Source organism: Penaeus vannamei, chromosome 11 (genome assembly GCF_042767895.1).
Source record: "Penaeus vannamei isolate JL-2024 chromosome 11, ASM4276789v1, whole genome shotgun sequence".
NCBI classification, from domain to species: Eukaryota; Metazoa; Arthropoda; class Malacostraca; order Decapoda; family Penaeidae; genus Penaeus; species Penaeus vannamei.
In genome coordinates this window covers 9,440,800-9,448,263 of record NC_091559.1, presented here as the reverse complement: position 1 = coordinate 9,448,263, position 7,464 = coordinate 9,440,800, and positions in this window count along the sequence as shown.

Here is a 7,464-nt window from a genome sequence, read left to right as displayed (position 1 = left end):
TTTTTCGTCCTCGAACGCAGTCATTTTTTTCTGTTCTGGTTTAGTACATGCTTTTGTTTCTTTTATTCAGATGTATTTGTTTACAACCAATCAACTTGCTTAACAGCAAGGGTGCAGGAAATATTGCAAATGACATAAGGATAAATGTGTATCGTGCAATAGAACGAGGCCATGATATACATTTTGTGTGGATACCATCGCATGTTGGAATCCCCAGGCATGATCATGCTGACCGCCTAGCAAAATCAGCATGTGACAAGCGAAGTGTGGATATAGATCTTGGAGTACCTCTTGCTAGGATTTCACACATAAATAAAACTTCCTTCAAAAATGACTTGTCTGACCATTAATTCTCAACGGCCTGAAAGCTGTAGCATAAGGCACTATGACCGGTTTATGCAAGATGTATTCATCTATGGTTTATATAAAACAAGAACAAGACCGCAAGAATCAGGCTGGGATATAGATTGTACTGGCAGGTCAGTACAGCCTGTAATATTGAAGAAACTGTGTAAATTGTGCAATGAAGAATATAAGCGAACACTTGTACATTATATCTCAGAGTGCCATGTAATACAACCTTTCAGACCACCTAGCATGAGGTATGGAGAACTATGTAACTACTTCATATCATCTGATGTTTTGGAAGATATAATTATGTTATATCCTAAATTTGGAATGTAATATCACATGACCACATATCAAATGTTACATTGCCTTTTCACGCCCAAGCCGTATGCCGGCTTGATAGATGAGTAGATAAATTACTGATTGCTCTTTTCTTTTAAATGATATATTTTAGACCGTAATATTTTTATGATCTAGGTTTTCACTGTAATACTATTATATAATGCTTTGACCACGTATTAAATGTACCACAGCTTGCCGACGCCTGTGCAGTTAGCCAGGGTGGTAAATAAAGGCTAAAACTAAAACAGCACTGCATTAGGCAAGGAGAAGAAAAGAACGTGAAGTGGTGTGTGGGAGGGGGAGATAAGGAGAGAGAGAGAGAGAGAGAGAGAGAGAGAGAGAGAGAGAGAGAGAAAGAGAGAGACAGAGAGACAGAGAGAGAGAGAGAGAGAGAGAGAGAGAGAGAGAGAGAACGGGTAAGATGCAGCACCCTAATTATCGTATTACATAGTGCAGAGCTTTATGAACCATGCAAACATGAGCTTCTGCATACTCACGACTTAACATTGCGAAATAAATACAGAAAAGTTCGCCAACAAAATAAAACACGGCGAAAAAAGAGGGAAAAACATGCGTCATAACTTGCTATGTGAAACAGAAAAATTCCGATATAGTAAAACAGTAAAAGAAAAGGAAGGTGACGTTAACAAATAAGAAAGCATAGTGCGAAGAGAATCCTAATAGTAAAAAACAAAAACAGTCCGTTTCCCCTTCTATGTATTTATGTGCGCCTATGTACGTTTTTCTACTTAAGTGTGTGCGAGTAAGCCATGTGTAACTCATGATAGGTCAATAAAGATTCCATTCTTTCCTTTTTTCAGTGTAGGACGTCAAAACAAGCCATATCCCTCCTATGGAAAATATACGTATATCTATATCAATTGCAAAATTGTATATATACACATCAGTATCTCAGAAATTTCATGTCCTTTCATGCATGTGTAAGTAAGAATATAGATATGTGAGTAATATGGAAACTCGAGCAGGGAAGGTGTCACGGCATTAATTCCTGGCTACTTTGTCACAAGGTGGTGGTTAAGAGCAGCTGTGTAGGTTCGTAGGTTCGCTCGAGTCGTGTTTATTGTTGACGAGGTGTAGGTAGCTGTTGGCGGAGGGCGGGACACTGCCGGCGACTGGACAGGAAGGAGAGGCAGTGATAATAATTAAGAGAAGAGAGGTCGCCGAGGATTACGGGGTGGCGAAGGCCATTTTGGCTTCCCCAAAAGGTAAATATAGTGATTTTTTCTTTTCTTTTCATACGAATGTTGAATGAAAGATAATTACATTCGTGTTTCTGTGTAAAGCTAAATTAATCATTTGTTAACGTACGGCATAAGCATGTAAGTATGAACACTTGACACGTTTATATACATTCTTTCCTTTAGGAAAAATGTTAAAAGTATGATTTTGATTCCCCTAAAAGGGCTGTTGGGTAACGAGCAGTGAAACTGCAGTCAAAGACTGCAAGAAGTATAAATTCCTCATGCAATGTCTGTGTATTATTTTCGCACAGTAAATGACTGGAACGAATATAGTGTTTTAACATCCTTTACCATTCTGCCACTTTGAGGCAAACTGCATACTGTACTGCCGGTTTCGACCGAGGAGGGTCATTCCCGAGGATAATTCCTCAAAAGCATCATTATAACAATCATGATCTATAATTTCCGATTTTATCACAATTATTGTTATCGTACTATTATTATAATGATTATTTCAGCTATTATTATTTGCATTATTAATACAACTGTTTTTACCATTACTATCATTGATATTTAATCTTAATAGTGTTATTATTGCTATTGTGATCATTATTATCATGATCAGACATGATCAGTCCCTGTCGGCAACTTTTCAATATCATGTATCTATAATATTGAAAATGAACTGCAGCAGTTTGCATTGAGTTCATTTTGCATTGAAAATGCTATTCTATTACGTTGGTATTCGTTCTTTGGCGAGAGTGAGGGAGTGTGTGTGTGTGTGTGTGTGTGTGTGTGTGTGTGTGTGTGTGTGTGTGTGTGTGTGTGTGTGAGCGAGCGAGAGAGAGAGGACAGAAATGCAGACAGCTAGGCAAGAAGACAGACAAAGTAAAGTAGAGGGTAGGTACACAGATCCAGACAGAAGAATAGACAGAATGGCTGAGAGAAAAAAAAGGAAAGAAAAGAGAGAACAAGAGTGAAGGGCGGTTCCTATAAATAGAAATTGCTTTCTCCTGTCATATACATGTCCTTGCGGTGTTGTGGTTAACACGACTGACTTTGAATCAGAATATCCCGGGTTCGATTCCCGACGGGGACAAGGAGTAAAATCTTTTTTTCTTTGATTTACATGTAATTCGCTTTTTTCACATCAATATTCATTAACGTTTCATATCGATACCATGATTAGGAAGGTAATTCTGATAGAATTGTTGATGTAATCATTCCCTTCCTTTTTAAACTATGATCAATTATTATTCATCGTTATTTTTCTTACTCATATAGTTATCGTACCACTATTGTCTCATTATCATTATCTTTTCTTATTTGACCTGAGGTATACACAGTGGCTCAAAGGAAGACTTTTTGCCTTTTTGATTTAGTCGCTTTTCACTTTTCATGAAAGCTGGAAACTGCTGTACTTCGTGAGTGAGATCGAAAGGGAGATTCAGAGGCATTTCTTCCCGATTTCCTTCATCGCCCGAGGCCGCTCTGGAAAAAAATTATAGAAATATTTCTCTAATCCCTTTACTTCCACAATTATCATGATTTTTAGCAAAGAAAAGACGCCTTTGAAATACACCAGAAATACTTATCAAATTTATATAAAAGTGACCGAGGTCCAAATTACACTCATCATCAGTATTATTATCATTATTATCAGTCCGATCATCATTATAATTGTTATTGCTATTTCTTTCACCATTATTGTCACTATCATCATTATCGCTACTATTCCTATTTTGGTTCTGATTATTGTTGACATTATTACTATTGTTATTGTTATTGCTATTACCATTATTAAATTATTATTACTGTTTGTATGATGTTCATCATTACTCTCATCACCACCACCATTATTCTGATAATTATTTTTGCTGTTATTATTGGCATTACTAATACAACTGCTTTTTATCATTACTGTCATTAATATCTACTCTCAGGATTATTATTATTGCTGTTACGATCATTATCATCATGATCAGACATGATCAATTTATAGAAAAAACTATATCTTTCTCTAAGATGACCTAAGGTTTACGCATTTAGTCTCAAAAGGAGGCAGCTTGTGTGACATGTTTTTGAACCTGATGTTGTCTTTGTAAACGAGACATCCAGATGCCAGTCGTTTTTTTTTCTTCTTTCTTTCTTCAGGTCGCTTTATTAGTACTATCATTAATGTTTATTTTTGACATTGTCATCATAACTATTTGGTCATAATTATCATGATCAGAAATGATAAATTCATATGGTCAAAACGCAACTTTTGGGGAATATCTTTAGATTTATTCATGCTTCAGCTTTTGGCAATGCTGGAAACTGCTGCCGTGATTAAGAAGACAGAGAGTGACAGGAGACGGAGAAGAGTTTAAAGCGAGAGGGAGAAGCATTGATAACATTTCTTTCGCTTCTCCTCGTTAAGTTCCTGAGGCGTTGTGGCGACTGACTCCGAATCAGGAGATCTCGGGTTCGATTCCCGACGAGATTTTTTTTTTTTTTTTTTTTTTTTTACTTTCTTTGATTTTCGTGTACCTCGTTTTCTTATGTCAATATTTATTAGTACGTTCCTTATCAATAGCGCAATTAGAGTAGTAGTTAACATACCAGAAACGTTGATGTTTTTTCCTTTCTTATATAGCGTTCACTCCTTCACCGTCATCACAGTTATCATTATCATTGGTATCATTATCACTATTATCATCTTTATTATTGCCATAATAACTAAAACCAATTATTGTTAATCGTTTTCACTATTAAATTTATCGTATCGTTATTATTCCATGTTACCAAAATCATTGTTAATACTGCTATTAATACTATTCCTATCATTATCATGACTTATACTTATTCCATATATTTTCATTGTTGCTGTTGTGATCAACATGAAATAGGGTCTAGTTGACCTTATTTTCTCCAGGATGACATCTGTGACCTGGGAATAAACTTTGTCTCGAGAAAAGACTCGTGTGACATTTACCTTTTTAATTTTGTCATGTATTTGACTGTTTGGCAAACCTGAAAACTTGTACTTTATAAATGAGACATGCAAAGGCAGCATCAAATGTATATCTTTTTTATTTCGTTGCTCCAGGTCGCTCTGAAAAGATGAACAAATTATACAGATTATGTACTTATTTACTTTCGTCAATAATTTTCTTGTTTTAGAAAAGACGTTTGTAACATTTCTCTATCATTTCTTTATGAAGTTTATATAAAATTGACTGAGGTCCAAATTATACTCATCATCAGTATTATTATTTTCAATATCATCATTATAACTGTATTATTAAAACTATTTTTTATCATTACTCCATTTATATCTAATTTGATCATCATCATGATCAATTCATATAAAAACCCTTTCTCTCTCTCTCTCTCTCTCTCTCTCTCTATCAATCTATCTATTTCTCTCTCTCTCTCTCTCTCCCTCTATCTATTTATCTCTCTCTCTCTCTCTCTCTCTCTCTCTCTCTCTCTCTCTCTCTCTCTAGGATAAAGCTTGTGGGACATCTTTTTTGATAATATCAAGTGTTTTCCTTTTTGGCGAATCTGGCAACTGCTGCTGTCCTTTCTCAACGAGGCGTCCGAAGGCCGGACTCAAGTCTGATTTTTCAGTTTCTTTCGTTATGTCTTTCGCCGTTTCTATTTTGATTCGCTTGAGTTCTTTCTCGGAAATGTAGTGATAAAGGAAGTGCTAATGATAACAGTTATCTTCAAAGTCGAATTGCATTGCACTGCATCTCATTACAAGTGATGTTTACAAGGACAATGTCGTTGTCATTAAGGAATGTTGTGTTGGCCGCATTTTCTGGCTTTTTTACCTGTGAATTAATTTATTTGTTCCATTAGAACCTTATGTGATGGCAACTGAACCTGAATTGAACATGCGGCTCCCTTCTTGACCATCGGTTTGTCTTGCTGCCTCATTTCGTGCTCGGGGTTTAGCATTACATTTTATGTTAATATGGTTCATACATGTTTTCGCACGTGCTTACAAATACGTACACAGACACAAACACACACACACACACTCTCTCTCTCTTTCAATGTTACACATCACGCACCTGCATATACTGACGAGGAAGTTACATAAATACCCCTCCCAACCCCTTCCCAGTGCCCCTCGGCCACGGTGGACGAGCGGGCAAAGGCGCCGGATTCGAACGCGCGACCGCATATCCGAATTCGCGGTCGCGGGTTCGAATCCCCAAAAGGGAGCAAAAAATGCTCCCTCTGATTGCAACATTGCCCGGGGCTGAAAGACATGAAAAGCTCCGGGCTTAAAAAAAAGCGCCGTTGCAATCAGTTTTGTTTTTAGATTATCTTTTGTGCATGATTAATTGCATTAATTTATAGACATAAAAAACAGATGATGATTCCCAGTCAAAGGTCCGACGCCGCGTGTCGCTGTTGATTAGGCTCAACATGAAACGTTGTTCTGCTGAGTGCGAGCGCTTCCGTTCCTTAATTAAGGTCACACAGATCACGCAATTTCGTTGTGCAATTAGTCCGTCAAGAAATATGTCTCTTCATAGTCGCCCCCCTCCCCCACCCCCTGCAGACGTACAGACAGAAACAATGAAAAGAGGGAGAAAAGAGAGAGAGAGGAAGGTAGACTAAGAGAGAGGAGAGAGGGGGGTTAAAGAGAGAGAGAGAAAGAAGGGGAAGGAAAAAGGGGATATTTCATTTATAATTTGCACTATATTATTTGTGTATCTTAAACGTATTAATATCGTCTTTATCTTTATTGATGTTATTACAATTATTGTTATTATTATTATTATTATCATCATTATTATTATTGTTATTATTATCATCATCCTCATCCTTATCCACATCATCATCGTCACTATCATCATTATCATCAGTATTATTATCATAATTCCTCATATCATTATTATGACAATTGCTATTTTTATTTCTATTATCATTATTACTATTATTATTATCATTATTATCGTTATGATTACCATCATTATGATCATTATTACCGTTATTGTTGTCCTCATTGTTATTAATATTATCATTATTTTATTACTAAGACAAATATTATCATTACTTTTATCATCATCACTTTCATCATTATAACTATCACGAACTATTAACTCCGTTATTATCTTTTCTTTATTATTATCATTGTGCCATTTTCTTTTCTTTCCTTATTTGCTGTTTTCATTTCCTTGTCTTCGAATCCTACTCTTGTTATCATTGTTGTTATGGTCATTATCATCACAATCAGGTCACATAAAAACCTAACTTTCCTCTAGGTTGTCTTGAGGTTTGCACATCTAGTCTCAAAAACAGGCAGCTTGCGTGACAAATCTCTTTTTTATTATAATTGTGGAATGTTTTACTTTTTGGCAATGTTGGAAGCTGCTGCTGTACTTCATGAGTGAGGCATCTAAAGGCAAGTCAAGTCAAGTGTAATTTTCGCTTTCTTTTGTGAAATCTTTCGTCGATTCAGGTCACTCATAGAAAACATACGTTAGCTGTATTTCTTTTACTTCACCGTGATTATCAGCTGCTTAAACTCAAATGATATATAAAAACTTATAAACCAGAAACAGCCTTC